This window comes from Equus asinus, chromosome 5 (assembly GCF_041296235.1).
Source record: "Equus asinus isolate D_3611 breed Donkey chromosome 5, EquAss-T2T_v2, whole genome shotgun sequence".
In the NCBI taxonomy this organism is placed as follows: Eukaryota; Metazoa; Chordata; class Mammalia; order Perissodactyla; family Equidae; genus Equus; species Equus asinus.
The window spans coordinates 106,930,919-106,955,878 of NC_091794.1; the positions used below are offsets into that span (position 1 = coordinate 106,930,919).

General features: G+C 52.7%; 1 long non-coding RNA gene across 3 annotated transcripts; it reads right to left on the reverse strand.

Moving 5' to 3' along the window:
• Positions 1-7,315: 7,315 nt before the first annotated feature.
• Positions 7,316-24,385, reverse strand: LOC139045373 (uncharacterized). 3 transcript variants are annotated; one of them, XR_011503658.1, is made up of 4 exons: positions 24,225-24,385; positions 18,680-22,749; positions 16,256-18,316; positions 7,316-7,434 (listed from the first exon to the last, which is right to left on the reverse strand). It is a non-coding gene; the product is annotated as an uncharacterized lncRNA (long non-coding RNA). The 3 variants fall into 3 exon arrangements; XR_011503657.1 differs by lacking the exon at positions 7,316-7,434 and having other exon boundaries at positions 8,706-16,969; positions 18,187-18,316; XR_011503656.1 differs by lacking the exon at positions 7,316-7,434 and having other exon boundaries at positions 8,706-18,316.
• Between the last annotated feature and the right edge of the window lie 575 nt (positions 24,386-24,960).

Genomic DNA, 24,960 nt, shown 5'->3' on the forward strand with positions numbered 1-24,960 from the left:
GAGCGAGCTGCAGACGACGACTACAGGCGCTAGAGGAGCTTTGATATTCAGAAAAAGAGATGAGGTGGGAGCTGGAGGGAGAAGTAGAGTCAAGAAAAGGTTTTCTTAGGAAGGAAGAAATAATATATTTACATGCCTTTGGAAAGATCTCGAGAAGAAATTGAGGCTCAAAAAGTTAGGTTACCCCTGGCACTAAGTCTTCTGGTCCAGACTCATCTTCCTACACGATGCTGCTGAAGTGACAAATCTAAGCCTCTCTGGGGCCTCCTGCTCCACGCGGAATCCGAACTAGGGCACTTTGAACTTTTACTTTACTTGGATCAGCAGCACATCCGATATTTACTGCCTTAGGTCAAGAAGTCCGTCGAATTGAACTTTGGGCTCTGACTCTAGCTTTGGGGTTAGTTTCTGGGAATCCACCATCCGGAGAGTGCAAGGCGTCATGGTTGCCCGGGCAGTGGGCGCCCAGAGCGCCCCAAGGGGCCTCCAGCGCGCTGTCGAAACCTCACAACGTCAGCTGACCAGTCTTCCTCCAATCCCGTCTTGGGGGCGGGGCTTGACGCAGCGTCTCCACAGCAACGCCGTTGCCAATCTGAGCACCCGGCTTCTGCACCACGGGAGGCGCTCTCGAATGACGTCATGCACTCCGTGGCGCTTGCGTGACTTAAGCCTAGCTCGGAAGAGACGGCTCGGCACACCCACAGGTATGAAAAGGAGCACGGGCTCGGGCACGGCGCATGTGTCGTCTCAGGTTGGCGCATGTGTAGTTCTTACCTCCAAGAAGTGGGCGAGCGCAGTTGAGGTCTCCGCGCCTTTGCTGCTGTTCCGTTAATCTTAGCCAGAACACTAATCGGAGACGCTACAGTTGAATCTGGCTTTCTGGGAGTTGTCTCGAGGGCAGATATCCGAGGATCAGACAATTCATTCACTGTCTCCTCCCTCCCTCTTCTCCTGGCGCTTTCCTCGTTGCATCCACAATGCCACTTAACCAGTCTGAAACTGCTAGTTGAATTCCCAAATTGCTGTTGCCAGCAAGCTTTCTCTAGCGTGCCACCTCCTTTCTAAACCAATGCTAGTAAGATCAGCAAGCAAACCTTTTAGCACTAGTTGTAATGGTAACCAGTCTCGACAGAGCCTGAGAAGTTCTCTGAGTCAAGTACTGGAAATTTTAAGGGCTTATGACTTCTGTTGAATGCTTGTGGTTCCTTCCTCCTCCTTTCAGATCTTTAGCCAGGATCAAAACAGTTGACTTCGCTAAGTAAATGCGCTCCAGGTAGATGAAGTGTCACTGTTCTGAAACTTAAGAGTTCCTGTGCTGTTAGTCATTCATTCACTGACATTCATGAAACGCTCACTCCTGCCGGGCCCTGTGCTGAGCCCTGGTGTTACAGTGGTGATGACAGTCCCTGCCATCTGTGATAGCTCATTTCATTGATTAATTCAAGAAACATTTACTGAACATCAACTTTGTGCTAGGCACAGTTGAGATTATTACCGTTCATTGAAAGAATGAAGTGTGATCCGGGCTAGCATGTGGCTAGGAGTCAGATTTGATTTTGAACCTTGGCCCTGCTCCTTACTTTTGAGTGATCTTGGGTGAGTTACAGACCCCCTCTGCACTTCAATTTCATGATTTGTAAAAATGGTATAATAATGCCTACCTCCTACAGGGGACTAACAGGAGAGTTAGACCTCATGCTCCAGTTGGGAGAGGCTTCTCTTTTCACTTCCTTACGTTTCTTCCCTTCTCAGTCCCTGTCTCTCTCAGGCCTTACACACAGGACGACACCACTAGTGGGAAAACAGCCCCCTGAACAGCACGCAGCCTCAGAGGTCATCCACAGATTGTCCTCAAATTGTTTTAAAAACAGCTTTCATCCAGACGCTGCTTTTTGTGGGTCTGTATGCTGCGGCCAAGTTATATTTAAGCAGAGCCCTCCCACCTCATCCCCAAACAAGCTCCTCTAAAACCAAAAGGAAAAAAAATCCTTTCCTTCAATTGCGCGGTGACTTGAAGCTAAACATGGGCCGAGTGTTGGAGGGTGGCCTGCAAGATTGGGTCAGATCTCGGGTCACTGTCTGAGGAGCGATGAAACACTATAAGGGTTGGGGAGCGGGTGTCTGGCTCCCTTGTCACCACAAGACCTGTGGTTTCCAACCCTGTCTGCATCCGCGTCCCACTAAACAACAGTGGGAGAGAAAACAGACATGCACACAGGCGGGGACACACACACACACCCAGACTTGCACAGCCTTCAGAGGAAGTGGAGCACCAGATGTTCTGGGTTTCCTGTTCGATGCTTCCACAGCTGGTCGAGTCTGTGGTTGCGGTTTGTCTGTCTCGGGCTTATGTGAGAGACAAAAGCTGGGCTGACGGGAAACCTCCCCTCCCAGCCCCTCTTCCTCAGCTCTAACTGATCAGCCACACGGAAACCTGGCAGGTCAGACATTTCCTGAAACACCCAGAGCTTGGATTCTCTCAGGAGAAGGCTGGATCCCCTATCCCCGGGGAGCAGCCCCGGGGCTGGTGGCCAGCCCTCACAGAACCTGGGGACAATAGAAACCTCTCCAAATATACTGTTAATATGGACCCACACCCCTACTGAATAGAAGCTGAGGCCAGGTTGCTCAGCTACAGTCACTAATCCAGTGCCTGGCATAGAGCAGCCACTCCGAAGCACTCAACATGCAAAGGAATGAATGAGGAACAGGGAACTTCATCTTTGGGGGTCGGATCTAAAAGCCCCGGCAGCCCATCACTTCTCTTAAGTGGCTTTAGGTTCAAACAGAGAAGGATTTGGAGAGGCACTGTGTTACTGATTTGCTGCAGGTAGTTTAACCTCTCTGGGCCCGGTTTCCTCGTCTATAAAAGGGAGACAATAATGTCTATTGCACAAAGTTGTGAGGGCCCAGTGAGACACATGGATTTGCTTGATATGGAGTCTTGCCCATAGTAACTGCTCCATAAAGCCTGGTTCCCTTTTCTACTTGCAACACTGCAGTTTATTTAAGAAAATGCACTAAAAAAGCAAAGGAGATAAAACAAACAACAACCAAACCATTGCTCCCAGGACAGCTGCCTGGTGGGGCAGTAGAGCAGCAGTGCTGGTTTTCATGTGGTGCCCATTGTGGGGGGATGCCTGCAGAAGGGGCTGCGGCCACCCCAGGGTCCCCAGGCTCTGGGAGGCAGCATCTAGTGTCTTCCTCTGGGTGTGCAGTAGGGTTAGTGTCTTGGGGATGGAGGGGAGGACAGGCAGAGTGCTCCTTCACCCCTTAGCTCGGCAGTCGTGTTAATTCTGGCTACCAGTCAGTCTGCATTTGGACCTGGGCAACAGGGACCCCTGCCCTGAGCCCCAGCTTCAACAGACTGCACTTCAGCCCTCCTCCAGCGGCATCCCTCCCTATGAGATGGGGCATCCACAGCTAAGTGTAGCCATTAGGGTCATTGCCTCTGAAGTCTGACCGACTAGGTTCAAATGTTGGCTCTGACACTTATGAGCTCTGCAGCCTTGGGCAAGTTACTTCACCTCTCTCTGCCTCTGTTTCCTTTTTTAATAAAACAGGTAAAATAATAACCACATCATAGGGTAGTTGTGATGATTAAATGAGTTAATATATGTAAAGCGCTTAGAAGAGCTGCTGGCACATGGATCAACAAGGGATGGATAAATGTTAACTGTTATATGCACGAATGCCTTTGATTCTTATAACAACCTCACTGCAGGTAGATTCTCTTATTAGTTCCATTTCACAGAGGAGAAAACTGAAGCTTAGAGAGATGAAGAAAGTTCTGCAAGTTCACACAGGTAGTACACAGTAATCCTGAGACTTTACTCCGGTTCTTTCTGACTCTTTCTTGTGCATGAGTTTTTAACCACCTGCCCCAGCTGCATTTTTTTCTTCTCCTCGGACTTCTCCCACCACCCCCAGCCCATGATGCTCAGCCTCTTCCCGCCGTCCGGGACCTCACCCCTGGCAGCCTCCAGCTGGACCTGCGCTCTCAGATCAAGGTCCTGACTCTTGACTGATGGTTCCCCTGCAGAAACTTACTTGGCCGAGTGACTTCTTACGAGCAATTGTTCCTAGCCAGGGATAACTTGCATTAATTCATGAGAGGGTCTCAGGTTTTTCTAGGACTATTTGTAGTTTAACTGAAAGAGATGACTCTTTGGGGAGAATTTCACAAAGAGCAATCTGGCAGGGGAGACATTTTGGTGGTGGTTTTTAGTGGGGAAAGTGGTCCTTGGCTGCACTCCTCAAATCCCCCCGCTCTGGTGGTGGCTTTGTCTGATGGAAGAGGCAGCATGGTGTGGTGTGAGGGTTCTCAAACTTAGCAAGCACAATTATTGCCCAAGGAGCTTTGAAAATGCAGATTCCCGGGTTCCATCTCAGAGTCTGTCAACTACATTTTGAGAAATATTGGTATCGTGGCAAGATGCATAAGACCTGGGCTCAAGTTCTTCACGTGGTTAGCTGTGCAAACTTGGCAGGACGTTAATCCTCCTGGGCTTCACTGTTCTCACCTTTAAAGCAGGAAGTGAGCCTATCCCATCAGCCTCATGGGGGATCACCAGTGAAAGTGCATCATGCCCTGTTCGATGTCTTGGGATGTGAGAGAGGACCATTTGTATGCTAGTGTTCAACCAAGTACTGTAGAGACATTTAAAGGAAGGCACAGACCCAGGCCCAAGCCTTAGAAAAGTTCCTTAAATCTTTAGCGAGACAAGGAACCATGGGACCCCTGAATATAAGCTCGCAAGGACTCCTTTGGGTGAAGGCTGTTGGCCAGAGGGGGAGGAAGTGTTGTTTTCTACCTCTTGCATGCTGACCTTTCCCGGTGAACAGCATGGGAGAGTGTACCAGAGTGTGCCAGGAGCTCGAATCAGTCAGGGTATGCCAGGTAATGCTGCAGTAACAAACAACCCCTGGAGCTCAGTGGCTGAACACAACAAAAGTTGACTTCTTGCTCACACTCTATGTCCCAGCAGGTTGGCAGGCAGTTCTGCTCCACAGACTAACTTGGGGACCCAGGTGGACAGAAGCTCCATCTTCTAGCTGCACCGTACAGAACACATAGCCTCCATAGTTGAAGAGTCTGGGAGAAAGAGAGACTAGAGAATGAGACATGGGCTTTGTCTTGCCTCAGCCTGGCAAGGACACGCATCACTTCTGCTCATTTTCATTGGCCAAAACTAGTCACATGGCACAGCTGGGAAATGCAGGGGAGCCAATGGCATATTTGGTGAGCCTATGGCTTCTGCCACGGGGTACTCCCAGGAGTAGGGAGATCTAAAAACTCTTGATCCAGACTTCCAGCTTGGGCACAAAGACCAATGTCTCTTAGAGAAGAATGGAAGACTTCTCTGTTGAGTTGCTCCTGCACCCCACCAGCTGAGAAGCTCAGCTTTCCTGGCTGGTGGAGCGGAGTTTTATTTGTTTGAGAATGTGTTTTTTTTTTTTCTTTCTCATTCTTGCCTGCTCTCAAAACATGGGAAGAAAAGTAATCTGCCTCAAGCAGCCAGCAGTCTGGCCCAGGCCTCCTAGGATGGAGAGGAGCCATTTCCCAGCAGGCCAAGAAATACCCCAGGAGCTCCTAGGGTCCTGTGGGCGCTGAGTGGGAGGCTGACACAGCCAAGAGGCGGTGCGTCTGGCCGCCAACTCCAGCATCAGTCCTGGTGCTCCGTGCAGAGCACAGCCGAAAGCAGCCCAGATAGCTTCGGAAATGGAGAACACTGGACTGGAACCCAGCAATTTGGGGCAGCAGTTTTTCTGGAGCACACAGCTTGGGAATTTGCCTGAAGAAATCTTTCATTCCTAGAGTGTTGGTGGATAAATGGCACTTATTTGTTTAACCTCAAATCAAGCCACAGCCCCCATTTCTGGGCTGCTTTGAAAGGGTTGTTGTAAAATAGCTGAACAAGCTGAAAATCATGGGTCTAGGTTGCTGGAATGGCTTTGCAGAAAGCGGCGGGCTCAGGAAGTTCCTTAATTTTCCGTAGAATGTGACTGGCGGTCGGAGAAGGGAGGACTGTGGGAGGGGCAGAGGCTGGGCCCTTCTCCTGGAAGACTGCATACTGGCTGGACTGTCTCAGCAGTGGGTTCAACCTTGGCCTGGTCAGTGTCCTCTTGGGGATTCAGGGTGGGAGGAAACCCTGGAAGATTCCTTTCTGAGATCTCTAGGCAGATTTGCATTCAACAGAGTCGAGTTCCTTTGTTATATCTGCCTGGCCAGCCTCTACTTCCCCTTTTTGGGTAATAGAATGTATCTTTCCTCAGGAGAAACTGTTTCATTGGTTTAGGTAGGGCTGACTCAGTGGTGTGCATCAGTGTTTAACAGCCGGCTCTGGGCGGGCGGAGCCCTGATTTGTAGTGTTTGCTAATTTCCATGGTATAAACACTCTCACTATGGCCAATTTCAAGCTACAAACATGACGTCACTAAAAGTGCACAGTCAGCCCTCACAGCACATCACTGGTGCTGATTCTGCCCCATCCAAGGATGGGCACGTGACCCAGAGATGTCCTATCATTAAGGGCTGTCAGAGAAGACTGTTTCTTTCTTTTGGCATCGCTAAAAAGATAGGATTTCATCTGGGGCTGCTAGCAACCATCTTGCCAGCTGCAGGGAGAGAATTTGTTTGGGAGAGAGAGAGAGAAAGGACACTCATGGCGTCATTTGAACTCCTGAATGCAGCCATCCTTGAAGCTGTTATATTCCCAAACATCCCAGTTGTGCAAATCAATAATCCCCCTTCTTTGTCTAGATACTGTGAGTTGAGTTCCTGCCACCTGCCAATAAAAATGTCATGAAGAATACAAACGGGTCACCCGTAGGAAGCCAATACAATAGATTTGGTGTTTGCCTCTTGATTGTGGTGCTGGTTTCAGAGGCGTCTACATCTGTCAAAACTCACTGAGTTGTACACTTTTTAAGGGGGTGCATCTTATTGTAAGTAAATTATATCTCAAGATGTTAATAAAACGCCGTGGGCTGCAGTGGGGGTGGGTGGGCAGGGGGCATTTTCCATATCTAATTCTGCCAGGCAAAGGCTCAGGCAGGAAGAAAAGATGGAACTAGAAGGATTGTTCTATCACTCACGTCAACCTGTCCCTGCTTCGGCCTGTACTGAGATTTTTATCCACCTACCTGTTTCCCACCTGAGACTTCTCAGAGAAGAAGTGGATGAAGGGAGGTAGGAAACGCTTCTCCAGGAAGTGGAAGAAGCAGAATTGTCCCAAGCTGAAGTTGGGTGTTATCTCCCTTGCAAGTCCTGGAAACCAGCTGAGTTGCCACCATCCTTGATCCAGTGACAAGACCCTCGCAGAGCAGCAAGGCTGACAGAGCCAAGGAGGCCGCCCAGTGGAGCTGAACCAAACTCCGTATGGTCCCCTCCTCCCTTCTGTCTCTGGGTCTGGGGGGTGGGTGGGCTCCAGCCTGCAAAGAAGAGGAACGCCTCTGTCAGGCCTAGAGCTCAGATCCCACCATTCAGTCCTGGCTTAGGGCTCCAGGCTTCCCGCCTTCTCCCCGCCCGCCCCCCACCAACTGCCTAAGGGCACACCTGGGCGCCTGGGACACCCCGCCTGGGACACGTTGGCTCCTACACTGCCAACTTAGTTGCAAGTAGAGTTGAAAAACCCCGTCGACAACAGCAGCTACTGCTACTACTTTCCTACAAGATCATTTCAGTGCCCACTGTGTCTGGCTTTGCGAGCACGAGCTCGTAATTTTCAGAAGCCTAGAGGTAAATCTTCTGATAATCAGCATTGTACAGATGAGGAGGCTGACACCCAGAGAGGTTAGGGAACTTGCCTGGGTCACATAGCTAAGAAGAGGCATTGCTGGGCCCCAAACCCAGGTCTGTCTGGCCCCCAACCTGGCTCCCATGTCTGTACAGAGTGCAAAGCAGAGAGAACTGCGTTTGTCTTTCTCACCTGGTGGCACCGAATTCCTAAGAAGCAGCTCCAAACAAGGTGCCGGTCAAGATGAATTTCAAGTGCCCGCTCCAGTGTGAGGGTGCCCTGAGCAGCAAGCCAGGTGGAGCTGCCCCCGCCCTGCTGCCCTGGCCTCCGCCTGCACCCCGCAGAAAGGCCGGGGAGACTGCCGAGGGGGAGGGTGGGGTCCTCCAGCTTCCATGGGCCAGGTCAGCCTGGGACTGGCTCAAGGCTCTGCAGAGGTGGCTGGGCATGTGTGGGCATCACCCCAAGCGTGGCAGGAGTGCTATTCCAGGACAGGCGGGGGGCCTCAGCCTAGTCTGCCCACCCCCACACCTCTCAGATGACCTCCTGGCCCCAAGAGAGGGACATGGGCAGCCATTCTGGTCCCCTGGCAGGGTGGACACAGGTGTGGCTCCTCGTGCCCAGTTCACTCTGCTCACGCCCCCTTCTGGTCTCCTGAGGCTCTCATTGGAGTCACCCCCTTCCCCACCGCAGCCCTTGTCTGCAGAGAGACTGCTCCAAGGAAAGGGCCCTCTCTGGCTGAAATTTTAACTGCGTTCCAGGGACGCTTGCTTGGTCTAATTGGATAGCGTGGATGGATGGATGGATGGACGGACCGGTGAGGGGGTGAAGGGGATGTGATGGGCGAAGGAGTGGGTGGGGTTCATGGGAACAGGCCTCAGGTGTGGAGGGAGAGGAGGGGGAGGAGGGGATGGGTGTGAAGTGTTGAGGTGGGACTGGGGTGAGATGTGGGCGGAGAGAATGGGGGAGGCCGGTGAGCTTAGTGGGAAAGATGGAGCAGAAAGGGGCTCCAAGGCTGGAAAGGGGGGAGGGGGGAGCGGGCACCCCAGAGAGGTGGAGAGAGGCAAAGCCCCAGAGTAATTAGAGCGAAGAGAAAGAGAGCAGAGGGGAGTTAGACAAACGGTTGTAAACATTATTGACCGAGGCTGTTAGGGGCCCAGGACAGGAGGGCGGAGCTGCCCCAGTTTGGGGATGAGTGTCTGCTTTTAGCGGCTGCGATGCCCTGTCTGGGCGTGTCTGTGACTGGCAGGAAGCTGAGCAGGGCTCTGGCGCACTGGGTTTGGGCTTCAATGTCTGGGGGGGCAGAGAGCAGCTGCATGCCCCTCAGCCACTGGGGCCCCAGAAGCATCCTGGGAGCTAGACGTCTGAGTGTTCTAATTATATTTAAGCTCTTCTATTTATGAAGCATTGACTATCTGTGTGACTTGCATAGTACTTAGCATGCATTACGTCATTTGATCGCACAACCCTCCTGTGAAAGAGTCGCTACACCTATAGAAAGGGAAACTGAGGCTCAGAGTCCAGTCTCCTAAGAGCTAACAGGTGGCAGAAATGATATTTGCACTTAGATCATTCCTCTCAGTCTGTGTCCTTAAGCGGCATGTTACCCTGTCTCTGGGCAGGGGTGGGGTGGGGTGGGGTGGAGCGGGAACTGAGGCAGGAGCTATAGGCCCCTGGGCCACGACACCCAGGGCCCTCACTTTTGACTCTGGGCAGTGGCTACCCCTCCAGAGAGGGCCGTGGCCCTTTGCCCTCCAGCTTCTCCTGGCTGACCAGGACTTTCTCCTGCTGCTGCTTGTCGGCATGGGGCAGTGAGGACAAGGTGTTCTGAGCCCCTGGGGAGGGAGGGAGCGTGTGGGATGTGTGTGAGGGAGTGTGAAGGGAGGAGGGTAAGACATGAGTGAGTGTAAGCGTGTGGTGAGTGTGAGAGTGGGTGTGAGAGTGGGTGATGCTGGGGCTCTGCTCCCGCAGGGCCGGCTGCCTCTCTGTTCTGGGGCGGGGCCAGCGAGGAGACAGTAACCCCCCCAAAGTCTGGTTGGGACAGGAAGTCACTTGCCCTCCGCCCTGCCCTCCAAGTACGTGGCTGCCTTCCCTGGGTCGGGACAGGATGCTGTGGTCTCCACAGAAAAACGGGAACCTGGAGGGAAGTGGAGGGAGGCAGTGGCTGAGAGAGGCTTGGGAAGGGTGAGGTGGGAGATGGACCTGGAGGCTGGAAGTGGGTGAGACCAGGGGCTGGGATGGACAGCAAGTGAGGAAACTTCTGAAATGCTCCAAGACCCTGAAGAACGGGGCAGGGCCTTGTCTCATGTCCAAGATGTACTAGGGGACGAGTTAAGCATGTGCCCACGGGGAACTGACTCGCTCCACCATCAGCCTGGCGTCTCATTACTTTTTCACCTCCTGGGTTCCTCCACATGGGCCCTAACTGCCAACCCAGGGCCCCAGGGCGCATGCAGCCCTGGGCCTCTGCCTTCCTCAGCTCTGTCAGTGGGAACCCTGCCCTTCTTTAAAGATGCAGCTTACACTTCACCTCTGACAAGCCTTCCCACCCTATGTACAAGAGGTTTCTCCCTCTGTGGTCCAAGCTCCTTGTTCACGCAGCTCTTAGCTCCCCAACCACACCGCGGAGTCTTTTGATTCTCTTCACCCTCCTGTCCAACGTGGCCAGGGCTGCGCTCACAGCCGATGCCACTGCTAGTGAGGAAAGCTGTGCGTGGGTGGGGAGAGGACACGTGGAAGCAGGAGAGACCCCCCTCCTGCCCTGGCCCCAGCAAAGCCTCACTCCTGCTTTTCTTTTAATACCATTTGTCAGGATTAAGGATGGAGACTTTGGAGTGAGACTAACTTGGGTTCCAGTTGCCTCTGTGACTTTGTGTGTGGCAACTTTTCACACTGCAATCTCACATCTGGAAATTTGAGAATTTGACTGAAAACAATATTCTCAAAAAATGAAAGACTTTTCTATTTGAAGATGTTCACAACAGGGTTATTTATAATAGTGAAGAATTGGAAACTACCTATACGTGCTAAAATGGAAGAATGGCTAAATGATTAATGGTATTATCTATGCATAAATATTAGAGAGACATTTTAAAAGATGGTTATGAGGACTTTGTGGTCACAGAGAAAAGTTTCATAATAATGTGAAAGGATTATAACTATGTTAAACAAAAACAACCCTGCGTGCAAAACGTCTGCACAGGGGAAACAGCGAAAGAAGACAGAGGAATGTTAATGGTTCACAGCACTATGGGTGATTTCTAATTTCTCCTTTCCACTTTTCTATAACAAGTATGAATATTTATATCAAGATTAATTATACCTTAAAAATATCTTTTCTCTTATCTTGAGAGTCATATTTGTTTTTTTGTAAAACAATGCCAATAAGGAAAAGAAGAAAACAAACGTGAACATTTTGTGTATTTCCTTCCAGTCCTTTCTCCATGAGTATTTCCACATCTATAAATAGATCCTTCGTTGACTGGGGAAGAAAAATCCCATGGAACTTTGGAGGTGTCCTCTCTGGGCTCAGAGGTCCCAGTTCCCTGGAAGTTTCCTGCGGCTGTGGGAGGAGTTTGGGCCTCGGGCCCAGGCTCCTGGGGTGACAGCTGCTCTCTGCTCAGAATCTTGGGTCAGGGCGAGCCCATCGCCCTCAACGTGGGGGCTGCCCCTTGGGAACAAGCTCGTTGACCAGCTGCCCCCAGGCCCATCTTCTCCACCCCAGCCTCCAGGCTCTGGTCCTGCCTCATCCACGCCTTTCTGCAGACCTCTAAGCAACCACTTTGCTAATTAATCCTGACCTTTCCAAAGTCTGCAGTCTAACCAGTGGGAGACTTTCCCTTTTCAAGTGGTTTCAGCACTTGTTGGCCACGGGTGAGGGGTTTTCCATCTTGGTTCCATGGGTTGGCCAATCAACAGCGGATTTGGCCCTGGAGGTTTGGTGGGGCCAGGGCCTGCTGAGCCCTGCCCTGCCTCGCCCTGCTCAGGTGGGGACATTTGCCCCAGGGCTCTGCCAAGGCCACCGCCCTGGCCCCCTGGGAACCTTCTAGCAGGATTCAGGTGTCTCTACAGGGCTGTTGACTCATTTACCCCCACAGACCCGGCCAGCTCACCCCTCCCAGGCCTGGGACTGTCTCCAGTGCTGCCTTCCCTCTTCCTAGGAAATGCCATGGTCTCTGGGGAGGGTGAGTGCGGGAGGGGGGATGAGGAAGCCCTGTTTCTGCGCAGCCTGCCCTCTGCATAGGGCTCCCTCTCCCACCCCTGCCCCATCCCATCCTGTGGCCACATCTGCCCCCGTGAATAAGATCCTGTGATTCAGAACTTCTCTATTCGCCCAACATCCCTCCCCCATTCCCCTCTTCCTCCTGCCTGCCCCCCCACCCCAGCCTCTCAGCAGTTTTCTGATAACCACAGCTGTGTTTGAGCTGAATGAATCAAGAGCCCCTGGTGCTGCCCTGAGCTGACTCTCCTTTGCAGCAGCCTGTTTCCACTTAGAAGGCAAAACAGGTCAGGCTGGCCAAGCCCTGCTTGCTGGGTCAGGGTGAGGACAGGGTGGGGAGGCTGGGCTGGGGACCAGGGCAGGAGTGGGAGGGTGGACGAGGGTGCCCAGGAACTGCCGCCTGCACTGCCCTCCAGCGCCCTGCACAGTACAGGCCACAGGGAAGGCACTTGAGAGTATTTCCCTAGAGCAGATGCTCTTCCCAAGCCCCAAGGGGACGTGGTACAGGATAAAGTCATGTTTGTATTTTTTGATGATGGGAAGAACTATTTTGGTTCCATTCTCTAAAAGCCTAAATCCATCCAAAAAGCACCTGCTAAGCACCCACTGGGTGCAGAATATGCGCTTTGTTTTCAGTGGGAATCTCTGTCATCCTGTCTCTCACCCCCAGCCCAGACGTGGAGTCGTGGCCTCTCAGGTCTTAGGCCCTGCGCCCTGCGAGGGAAGAGAGTGATCCTCTGCAGACCTGGCCTTCCGTCTAGGCCGGGTGCGTTGGAATTTAACTGAACCTTTTTAGCATCATTCTCTTTAATCCATTAGATGTTTACTTAAGGCTGAGATCGTACTTTTAACATGGTTGTTAACAGTACAAGGGGGCCCCCGGACACCAAGGCGCTCTAGAATTGAGAGCTGAACCCACAAGATGGCTGCTTGCCCAGGAGAAGGCGGCGGCCTGGAGGGGAGCTGGAAGGGCTTGAACCACGCTCTGTGCTACAGTGGGACTCTTCCGACTTCAGGGACAGAAAGGTCACTCAGTTTCCTCGGAGACTGGGGGGGTGCACTGGAGGGGTAACTGTGGAACTAAAGCTGGGAGGGTCCTCAACCTGGCCACCCCAAGTAGCAGGCACTCAGGCCCAGCACCCCTCCCTCTCCTGGGAGCAGCGCCCCTCTATCCCAGGAGGGACTGTCCCAATATTTCCAAGGCCCCGCCCTCTTCTCCTCATGGGTGGGCCCATGACTCAGAACCTGCCAATCAGGGTACCCACCTGCCTCTCTGATTGCAGCGATTGAGTTGGGAATAAGCACATGACCCAAGCCAGCCAATCAGAACCCTCGCAGGCACTTTGCTGCCAGAGTTCCTAGGCAGCAGATTTCCTTTCTAAGGGCCGCTGAGCTGGGTGGGTGACAAGATGTGGGTTTCAGATGACCCTCATACTCTAGTCCCAGCAAAGACTTTATCTTAGAAATGTAGAGAAAGGTGGAGACCTGACGACATGATTTCAACTCCAGGATCTCCGTGTACCTAAGCTGCAGCTGGCCCATCCGTGAAGTTTTCAGATAAAAGCTAATAGGTTTGTTTTCCCGTAGGCTAGTAGGAATTGGATTCTTGGCGCTATTAAGTGAAAGACAACCCCACAGGGGTTATAGCTGCTGCTCTACCCTGCTGGGTATGGCTTGAATGTCCTCAGGAGGAACCAGTCAAGTTGGTTTTTTAAAACTAGGCCTGGTGCACAAGGTCTTGACCCCAGATTCTTTCTGCATCCTCATGTCCCCCCTAGTCCCCAACACACACCCACACTCACACACAGGCTCCTCTTTGGCTGAACTCAGTGTTGATGGTCCTCCAAAGATGTCCACGTCCCAGTCCCCAGAACCTGTGACTACATGGCAAAAAGGATTTTGTGGAAGCAACTAGAATTAAGGACCTTGAGATGGGGGGATTATCCTGGATTATCTGTGGGCCCCAGGTAATCTCAAGGATCCTTATTAGAGTCAGAGAAGGAGATGTTACAATGGGAGCAGATGCCAGAGTCAACTGAGGAAGAATGAATTGAGGAAGGGGCCAGAGCCAAGGAATGCAGGCGGCCTGTAGAAGCTGGAAAAGGCAAGGCAATGGACCCTCCCCTGGAGCCTCCAGAAGGAACATGGGCCTGTGGACACCTTGACGTTAGCCCAGTGTGTTAGTCTACTTGGCCTGCCATAGCGAAACACCACAGTCTGGATGGTTTAGACAACAGAAACTTATTTTCTCACAGTTCTGGAAGCTGCAAGTCCACAATCAAGCTGCTAGAAAATTTGGGTTCTGGTAAAGGCTCTCTTCCTGCTTGCAAACGGCCTTCTTCTCGCTGTGTGCTCACGTGACTTTTTCTCTGCGTGTGGAGAGAGGGCTCTCTGATGTCTCTTCGTTTTCTTATAAGGACACCAGTCCTATTAGATTAGGGCTCCACACTCCGACTCATTTAACCTTAATTACCTCCTTAAAGGCCCATCTCCAAATGCAGTGACATTGAGCGTAAGGGCTTGGACATATGGAATTTTTTTCTGGTAGGGGACACACAATTCAGTCCATAACACTCAGTGAGATTGGTTTTAGCCTTCTGACCTCCAGAATTGTAAGAGATGAAAGTTATATTGTTTTGAGCCACTAAATTTGTGGTCGTCTGTTACAGTGGCTGTAGGAAACCAATACATCATCCCGCAGTGCTCTCCCTCGGCTTCCTGTCTTCTTACTTGCTGAGCCTTCTGCCTGGCGCTCTGAGCTGGCTGGCTCCTGCCAGTCCTCTGGGACTCAGCCCAGGTGTCCACAGAGCCTTCTGTGGCCCCATGTAACCATCCATTTGTGTATCTGTCTCCCCATCCTAAGCCAGGCTGAAAACTCTGTCTCCCGTGCCTCCATCCCACAGGTAGGTACTAAGCACCTACTGTGGGCTCTGCAGAAACCAACATTCTTGCCCTCTCGGAGCTTTCGTTGCAGCAAGGAAAGGGGCCGGCTTTCACCTCTCTCACCTGTGTCTTCCCAGCTCCTGGCAGTGTCAGGCACATGGCAGACAACAAAGTTCTTCATGACCGAGAGATGTAGTGAGTGAGGGAATGGATTCCAGTCTGAAAGAGGCCTGCAGTTCCAGGCCTCACCCTTGCACAAACCCCTATGGCTGCCATTCTGGAAGAGGCCCAGACCTTGAGTCTCAAGGCCGGCAGATCCGTCAGAGTGTGTTTTGCTGGCTCTGAGGCTTCCCTGGGCCCTCCCACACTTGCTGAGCCTTCTTATTGCTCAGCCAGCATCCAAGGCCAACTCTGGGGCTCAGGGCACACGCAGCCCATTCATCACTCTGTGCCCTCAATGTGTCTGCTCCGAGCTGGGCTTCTCCCTCCCCCTCCTTCCCCAAGCCGGATGATTCTCAATGTGGGGCGAGTCCTCCCTCCCCCAGCCCTGCCCCAGGGACGTTTGGCAATGTCTGGAGATGTTTTCTGGTTGTCATAACTTGCGGTGGGGAGAGGTGCTACTGGCATCTAGTGGGTAGAGGCCAGGGATGCTGTTAAAGCCCCCTCCAATGCACAGGACCAATATAGCCCCCTTCAATTCCACAGAGACGTACCCAGCCTCAAATGTCATTAGTGCTGAGGTTCAGAAACTCTGAGGCCTAGCCCCGCACCTTTTAGCTCCTTTTGGCTGGAGAGTTTAGCATTTGGGTTATGGAGTTCCGGCCCCTTTTTACAGAAATAAAAGGGGCCTTGTGTTATGGTAGTGTCCTGGTCCAGGGGCTGTCTGCCAGCACGTTATCTTCTTTTGAAGGCCTCCTGTTGTAACTTTGTTCTAGTGGATTCTACACCCAGGACTGCAATGTCTGGAGGCCACACCAGACTGAGAGATGTGTCACCAGTCACCAGACTGACACAAACATAAATCCCAAAACACACTTGTAGGTCAGTCTGTGCTCACCTCAGCCCAACTCACGAGGCTGCGGGTCTGTCATCATCTTGACATCAGACTCTGCTGGCACAAGCCCTTGCCGTGTGGCCTCTGACCTTCAGCTTCCTGATTTGTGAAACAGGGATAGTAAAACCCATCCTATAGAGTTGTAGGGGAATGAAGTGTGAGTCCACTGGAATGTTGGAGCTGGCTTGCACTGGTTCACGAGAGCCAAATGTTCCAGTTTCAGGAATTTTGTGAGCCACTTGTTAAACACAGCCATCATTAACAATTAAGTTCTATAAACTTACAATTAAATAAATTATATTAAAAACAAAACTAATAAATACTCAAAACTCAACACTTCCTAATTATTTTAGTACGTCTTACCATTCTCTACGCTCCTAAGGCTGCTGGTGTCTATTGCGTCTGCGTGGTGGGAACACTGTATAGGGATGGCTGCCGTGCATCTCTTCTCAACTCCACATTCAGCGATGGTAGCTTGAAGTCACAGACAGTAACTCCACGTCAGCAGTTTGAAATCAGCCATGGTGGAGGAATTTACACCATGGAAACTGGCAAACACTATTAGTCAGGGCTGGCTTTGTTGTTGTATTGACTTTCTAGATTTAAGACAGTGATGGAGAAAGTGTTAATAAAGATCAAACTTGAAAGTGAATCATGCCTCTAGTCATGACATTGTGAATAGCACAAAAAAAATTAAGGAAATAGTCTTCCCATTTTCAAACAATGCTATCCAATTCAGCAAAAAAAGTGAAGTTCTAATAAACATCTTTCTTGTTTCCTTTTCCCTACTCATTGATATAAATAGAAATATCAATCAACCTTCTTGTCAGAACTGCTGACTTGCTCTTCAATGACATAAGCTATTTCTTTTGCTGAGTTGGAAAGTAATCAAGCATTTATTTGTAGTAAGATTTGTACTAAACTTATGTACATGTGTTTGTGGGTACATTTCTCCCCAGAGAGCCAGTTGTTAAGCATTTACCAGCACTGCATGGAATGTGAGCACAGATATGACAATTCTTAGCCAGAGACAGTGTTCCACACGTTAGCTCAGCCGACAGCCCTGCAGCTGGAGCCCTGTGGAAGGAGACATGTGTCTGAGCTGAGGTGGGGATTCGTTCTTGCAATTGTGGCGTGGAGGGTACATTCTGCCTGCCCATCAAGACACTTGGGTGGGCATCCGTGGGGCTACATGGCGCACACAGTTTGTGTCCTGGGCACAGGTGAGCCATCTGAGAATCCTAGGTGGGAGCCTTCTGGTTTGGGCAGGTCCAGTGCTCACCCATCTTGGGAGATGGCCCAGAAATGCCAGGTTAACCTGGACTGATCAGGGCAGGATGTGGGCCTAGGTGGCCTCTTGGGGTTGGCAGTTAGGGGTGAACTTGAGGGGGACACTCAGAGTGAGTCCAGCCCAGCAGGCAAACTACTGGGCACCAGGTCATTTGCATGGAGTCATTCATTCATTCAAACAACATTCAAGAAATCATCCTGTCCCTGCTGGCACGGGGCTGGGTGCTGGTCATCCAACTCATTTCTTTCTTTCTTTTGGAGAGAAAGAGTGTTCTAGGCGGAAGGACCGGGTCCCGGAAGCTCGAGAGCATGGCTGGAATTGGGGGCAGGGTGAGGGGGGTGGGTTGGTAACAGCATGTGCAGGGCTAGATGGGAAAGAACTGTCACAGTGACTGTTGTCAATAATGAGCTCCGAGCCCAGCTCACGTGTTGCTGTTGTGCTAATAAAGCTCATGAGCAAATGTTGGTTGAGTGAAAACCATCAGGAGAGAGGAAGGTCACCCTAAACTTCTAGGGGGAAGGAAGGAAAGGTTCTCAGATGTCTGAGAATCTGTGTGAGCATCATTCTAGCAGGACAAGCCAGGCAGCAGGTTCAAAGTCCTCCAGGAGCCCCACCCCACCAGGCAGAAGCTAAAAGGCCCTCCCTTTCGGCAGGACCAATCCACCCGGTAAGATGATGGGTGCAGTGTGTCCTGCCTGACATCATGGCAGGACTGGCCCTGGAGGCCTGGTAGGAGCAGCAGGTGGCTGAGTGAGCTTCTCAGACTTCATATATAAGGCCCAAAGGTGAACCTTCCTGGGGTGTTTCATTCAAACCCCCTTCCCATGCCCCCTCCTGCTGGGAACGCCCACACTGTTCTGTACCCCTACCCCTAAGGGAACCAGATTTAGAAAGTAAAAATAGGACTCACAGTTAGATTTGAATTTCAGATAAACAACAAATTACTTTTTAGTCTATGTACATCCCTTGCAATGTTTGGCCACTCTATGCCACCAGCACCTACCTGAACTGGTCCCTGGGTCCTCTTCTCCAGCCATCCCTCTGGGCGGGCTAGCTGCTGAGAAAGGTAGGCTGAGCCAGCACTGAAGCGGGGATCCTGGGGTCAGATCCCGGCATGAGGAGGAGCCCAGGATCTGCAAGACATAGAGACATGGAGGGGTCAGGCTGGACTTCAGAGGGCAGAGCTGGACCTGAACCAGGATGGGCCTCGAACTCCCTAACTCGCACTCGCCAAAGGGCCAGCTGGGACCTAGCTTCTCTGAGCCCTGATTGTCCCATCTATCAAATGGGGATAATAATACTACACATGAGAGGTTGTGAAGGTTACAGGGAACATAGGGCACTAAGCACTAGTGCCTGGTGTCTACTGAGTGCTCGGTACATGGTAGGGATGACCATACACTTACACATTATTATATATACTATATCATATATCATATCATGTCATATTATACATTATGTAATAATTATTTACCACAATAATAAATTATTATTACCCTAGATTGACTTTTGTTTACTGTTGCATCGCCAGCATCTAGAACGGTGCCTGGAATATTGTAGGTGCTTGATAACCCTGTACTGAATGACCAGTGGAAGAAAGGGTTTCGCCTCCAGGCACCTGGAAAAGGACCAGGTATTCAGCGTTCCTGAGGTTGGCCCTGCCCACTCCCACCTGACCAAGCCACCTGGCATTGCCCTAATGATAAATTAACAAGACACGTGGGAACCTAGAAAACCTAGGCTGAAGTGTGTGGCCTGGTTTCCGCCGAGTTCTGGGAAATCAGACCCTTTCCGACCCGTGACCGGAGATGGGTGGCCTCTTGGTGCATCTTGGAGTCCTGGCTCCCGTCGAGGGCCCTGCAGAGATGAAGGATGTCATGATCCCAGTCCTGTCCATCCTCCCGGCAGGTGCAGAGGGACCTGGGAAAACCAATGTGGGATGGGCAGCCACACAGTGGCGGTTCTTGATGTCCCTCTGTCTGTCCTTATCAGGCCCCACCTCTGTAGTGTCCAGCATGCCTGGCTGGCATTGCCAAAGAACACGGCATCCCATAGTCCACGCCTGAGGTCTGGTTTCATGGTTATTTGGGCAAAGACACTTTCAAATTCCTGGGACTCTAACAGAGATGTCCCCCAAGCCTTAAGCCCAGCGTGACCACTCAGAATCTGCTTCTGCCTGGCTCTCTGCTTCTCACAGTGACACCTCCATTCTCCTGGATCTCATACCAGAAACCAGGAGTTCTCTCGACTCTTCCACACTCTCTCTCCCCACATACAAGCCAGCACCCAGCCCTGTGAATTCCACCTCCCAAATATGTCCTGATTCTCTCCACACCCACCGCCACCATCCTTGTCCTGCCATCATCGCCTGCTGAGTAATAACTGCCACAGCCTCCTAAGACATCCTAGCCCCCAACCTGTTCTCCATGCAGCAATCCCTGAGTGCCCACCTTTCCCAGGCTGCCCTCTGTCCTCTGTACCTTCAAGCAGCTTTGTTCAGCTATTTCCTTCTGAGCCTGCAGGTGCCCGCCTCCTGGACAGACACCTGCACATTCAAGTTTCAAGTCAGTCACAGACACGATGACAGTTGACTCCTGAATATGCCTTCCAAAATCAAGAACAGTCTCCTGCATGACCCAAATTCCATTTTCATGCTCGAGAATTTAACTTTGATGCAGGAATATTATATAATATGCAATCCATAATTTAATTCTCTAATAGTCCCTAAAATTAGCTGCTGTCCTTATTTTGTTTAATCCAGGATCCAACCAAGAAGTACACATGGTGTCTGGTCGCTTGTCCTTCTTGTCTTTGTAACCCCCCGGCAACACCTGAAATTGCCCACAGAGTCCTGATTCTCCTCTAGGGAGCGGTTTCCTGAATGATCTGCTTTGCCTCCTGACCACAAGCTCTCTGAGGACAGGACGGAACCTGGGTTGGGTTTGGCTGTGTCCCCAGTACCCCGGAGCTCCTGGCATATAGAAAGCGTGCAATCAATATTTCTTGAAGTTGAATCGAAGAGACGACACAAATTCTGTGTGCCCACAACTATCCTTTCCTGTCGTGATAAAATCCGTCGCCCCGTAAAGGGGGCGCTGTTGAGGAAATACTTTGAATTCAAGCTCTCACTCAGGCTAAACCATGGAAAGTGTGAACCACGGAAAGAACAAGGGCAGCTTGTCTTTGCCTGGCACGTAGTGCCCGTCTGAGACGTTATGCTGTCCTGTTAGAGCACAGAGGGTGGCAGAGGGACACCCAGGCAAGGGTAGGGGCGGGGGAAGGTGGGGCCAAAGTGGAGCATCTTTCTGGCTCTTTCTGAGTCTGGGCCTCCCAATGTCACCCATCTCTCCGCACCCAGGTTCATGAATGCGCGGGCGGTCTGGGGAGCCCTGGGTAAGCGAAAATGCAAAGCTGGGGCGCAGCAAATTCTTCCTGGGGTATTGGCTCACTAGGGTCATTCATTCTCCGAGCCCTGTCACTGGCAAGGGGAGTTACACGCCAGCTAGAATAACAATGGCCCGGACTGGGTCCCTGGAGGGGCAGGAAGGCCCGACCAGCCCTGCGAGACGGAGAGGTCATTCAGAGTCGCCAATATTTATTGACACAGCCATGACTGTCCTGGGACAGCTGTGAATCAGAGGAACTGCCGGGAATAGCACTCAAAGGCCAGACTCACGCTGTCTGCCCAGCTGCCTGCCGGTGTCCCTCCCTCCCCCCCACCCCCAGCAGTGGGGCAGGAACCTCGCTGGGGCCCATCCTGCCCAGGCTTGGGCATTGCTGCTGCGGGATGAACACACGGGGCACCTGCTTCTACAGCTCGCTGCACTGTGCTGAAGACAAAACTGCCTTCCTTCATTTGTTCAACACACATATATTGAGCGCCTACGGTATGTGAGGCAGAGTTCTAAGCGCTGAATTTAATTATTCTGTCTACATTTTTTGAGCACCTACTGTGTGCTACGCATTGTCTAGATACAGGGTTCCAGGTATTTGTCTTTTTTTTTCTTTTGAGCACCAACTATGTGTGTGCCAGGCCTGGTATTAGAATGCTCCCCCAGGGCAACCCAAGGCAGTAAAGTAGATCCCAGGACTAGGGCCTGCCTCACCCACTTTGGGTCCTGGTGGCGCTGCCCTCGGCTGGGGGAGAGCAGTTTTCCTTCAGCCCAACAGGGATCTGTGCTCCCAAGGTCAGCCCAGTAGGGGGGCAGACCCTTGAGGGGGCAGCAAGAGTGGGCAGCCCAGCTCCAGCCCAGGACAGGTGTCCAGGCCTGGCCACTCACAGGCTGTGCAGCCAGGCTGGCTGCGGCTCTCACCCGCTCCCGGGTGCCCCCCCATCAGAGTGGCCCCGTTGCTGGGAGACACCATGCAAAACAGCGCTGGCCGTTCTGCAAACCTGGCGTCACCCCCAGCCCCACAGGCCGCTACAAGGAGCCCGATCTTCTAATTAGAACCGGCCGGCTTGGCCCGAGCCCTCCCCAGGCCTGAGCTGACTTCAGTGGCTGTAAAACTTGCAAACTCTTTCCTGTGTGCTCCCCCGGGATGCAGCCTGCAGGAGTCACTTCCCCTGGCCGCGGGCCGGGCAGGTGCAGCTGCGGCCTCTGGCCTCCTGGACAGCAGAGGCTGCAGCTCCAGGGTGCGGGGCTGGCACACTCGCTCACGCCTCCCAGGGCCTGGCATGCTGTGGGTGCAAGGAAGGGATGCTGGAGCAGTGAGCCCCCTGGTAGAGGCCTCTCTCCGGCGTCCTCACCCTTTCCTGCCGACCCTGTCTGCCCCAGCCCAGCTCCCGGCCTGCAAGGCCTGGCCCGGGGGCCCTCCCCGTCTGTGCGGGCACACTGTGTTGCTGTCATTTTACCTGTCTGCCCAGGAATTCCTCTAGGGTCGGGACTGAGCATCTGTCTCCACATCTCAGCACCCACCGCTGGGCTTGGCACAGAGCAGGGCTCAAGGAAGTTTGTTAGATGGCTGAATTGGAGGTTCAGCCGTTGGTGCCAAAACCCGTTTTGGGTTACCTGGCTCTGGCAGGAAAGAGCCCACCCCACTCCTGCAGGGGCCAGGGGCATCAAAGCCAAACTTGTTCTTCCTATAGATCCCCAGAAGCTGGTGGGGCCTGGGTCACCGATGTCTCCAGCCAGGTGGACTGGGCTGATTCCAGCTCATAAGCCAACTTCTGTCCAAGCCCGGGCCGAGGTTTTCACTTGGAGAAGGTCCCCCGGGTTAGGCTGGCTGAGGACCCAACTCGGAATCTCTGACTAAGCCCAGCTGTCCGACCTCTAGTCCCCGGGTGCTAGGGAGCAGCTGGCACCAAACTTCCTCCCCAGGTTCTCCTCAGTGCTGCCCATGTGAGAGGTGGCCAGGACCGTATCTGGGCTCAGGACCCTGAGGTCTTCTGGTTGTCCTTTTGCCCCCCAAAGGCCATGTCAGTTTGCAGAAAGCCATGGTCCCAGCCCTTGAGAACTGTGTGCGGTGGCTTCCAGCAGGGCCAAGCCTGGCTGCATGTTTTCTGGAAAGATGGCTGCTCTTCTTTGAGGTCCGGGGTGTTTGTCCACACCAGAGGCAGTGGGATTCCCTGGTGGGAGGCCAGAGGGAAGGGCTGTCAGCTGAGACAGGGACTTCAAAGGGTTCCCCTGGGCTCCCTGCTTGGGCTTCCAGCTGTAGGATGGGCTGAGCTGCCAGCCCGGCAGCTGGCAAAACACAGCTCTGCTTGCTCGAAGCACCAAATAGCAAACACGGACAGTACCCACAGACAGCTTTTGGATTGGAGTGATAGCGGGATCCTCCCAGGGAGTGTGGGTCTACAGGTGACAGATGCACAGGCCAGCATCACTCTGGGGCAGGGTTGGGTGGGACATCTGGTCCCACAGTGCTGGTCCTTAGCCACCACTTCCAGGGGCATGCAACCCAGCTCTTACTGATTATTTAATTACTATTTTGTGAATGACTCTACTTACAAAGTGGGGACTAGATAGACTCTGCGTCAGGATGCTAAGGAGGAGAGGAAATTGGCATTTATTAAGCACCAACTGCATGCCTGGCTTGGTGCTAGATGTTGGGAATAGAATGAAGGAGGAGCAGCCTATAGGGGTGGGAGAGAGGGGGAGGGATGTGAGGCCAGGTAGGGGGCTGCCCTGGGATCAGCTGGGAATGGGGAGTCCGAGTGGGTGGGACCTGCCAGTGTGGCCAGAGAATGAGGCCCTTGGTGGGCCACATCCCTGGGAAGGAGGGAGGGGTGGAGGAGAGGAAGTGGTGTCTGGGCTGAGGCTGCAGCTGCACCCTCCTTCCAGCCTCTTTCCAGCTTTCCTTTGCTGGCTCCAGGCCCCCTCTCCTCCTGTCCCCACTGTGATCCTCGCAGAGGCTGTGAGAAGGCCCCTCGCCCTCCCCCCGGCCACCTGCCTCCTGGTCTCAAACGTTCCCGTGTGACTCAGGAGGGTGGAGAAGCAGCCTGGAAGCATCTCAGCATCCTCTTCCATCCCCTCCCCGGCCGCTGGCCAGAATTCTCCACCTTTTTTCTGGGACCCGGATGGCCTGAGGGGCCCCTCAGTCCTGCAGAGCACATGGGACTTGAACCCTGCTTCCACTCAGGAAAAACCTGGTACATTCCACTCAGGAAAAACCTGGCTTGTCCAAGGGTGTGGCCGGCTGGCCTTGGCCAGGGGCCCCGTGCCAGCTGAGTAGCCGCCACAGTGCCCCGGCTTGTACAAGGGCTGCCGCTCAGCCTCGCTGACTTAAGCTGAGAGCCATTTTAAACCTCCCCGGGTGCTGGGTCACTGAGGCCTGAACGGAGGATTCTGGGCTCTGGAATCCATCCCAGGGGACAAGCCTGCAGCGACCAGGAGACAGCCTCCAGCCCCTACCCCAACAGGACCTGTTCCTCCCAGAGGAAAGAAACAGCTGGGGCCCTGCCCAAGTCTGGTGGCTAAGTTTGCGGGGGGCCTCAGACCCCTGGAGTCCAGTTTGACAAGACTCAGGGATGCCCTTGGCTTTTATGGAGTGGCCCTCAAGGATGGCAGAAGGTAGCATGACCCCGGGCCTTGGGGCACTCACCCTGCCGGGACACTCTCCTGGGCAGCATTTTCCTTTCCTTCCTTTTCCTGGGGATTGCTGAGACCATCCCAGGACATGTCCGGCAGGGCCCAGCCCCTTGTCAACAAACACGGCTGCCAGGCCCTTGCCGGCCAAGTGGAGGCCGCCAGGATTCTGCTGAATGTGCGAGTCAGTCCCGTGGGTGCCAACTCAGAGAAGGGGGACTATGTCGGAATCTACTCCTCCTCTCCACTTGTAAATCATTTACCTTTTTTCTTTTTTTTTTTTAATCTGAAAGCTCTTTATTGGGTCTGGAATTCTGCCCCAAGAGTCCATGTAGGTGGATCTGAGAAAGTGTAGGAAGAACTGAGTTCTCTCCCTCTTTCTGGTGGATCGTTCATGATTTTACTCCTGTGACTTCCAGGAGAGTGGGGACAATGACACGCCAGGGCACAGTGTCCCCTTGGCTTTCACCAGGCTCGGGGCCTCTGCTCCTCCACCCCTGGGTCCTTTTTGGTGAAGATTCTCTGTCTGCCACTGGACTGAGTGCTGGCCTTGTTTGTGTAGGTCGAAGGCCAGGGGCAGCATTCTCAACTGCAGGACCTAGATGGTTCTCTGAGGCAGGTGGGAATAAATTGCTGCTAGTAAGATTTAAGGCTTGAACGAAAGGCATTAGAATGGATACAAGGCCATCCTTGCAGGGGACGTGGTAGACAGAATAATCACGACCAAGGATGTCTACTGCCTTGTCCCCAGA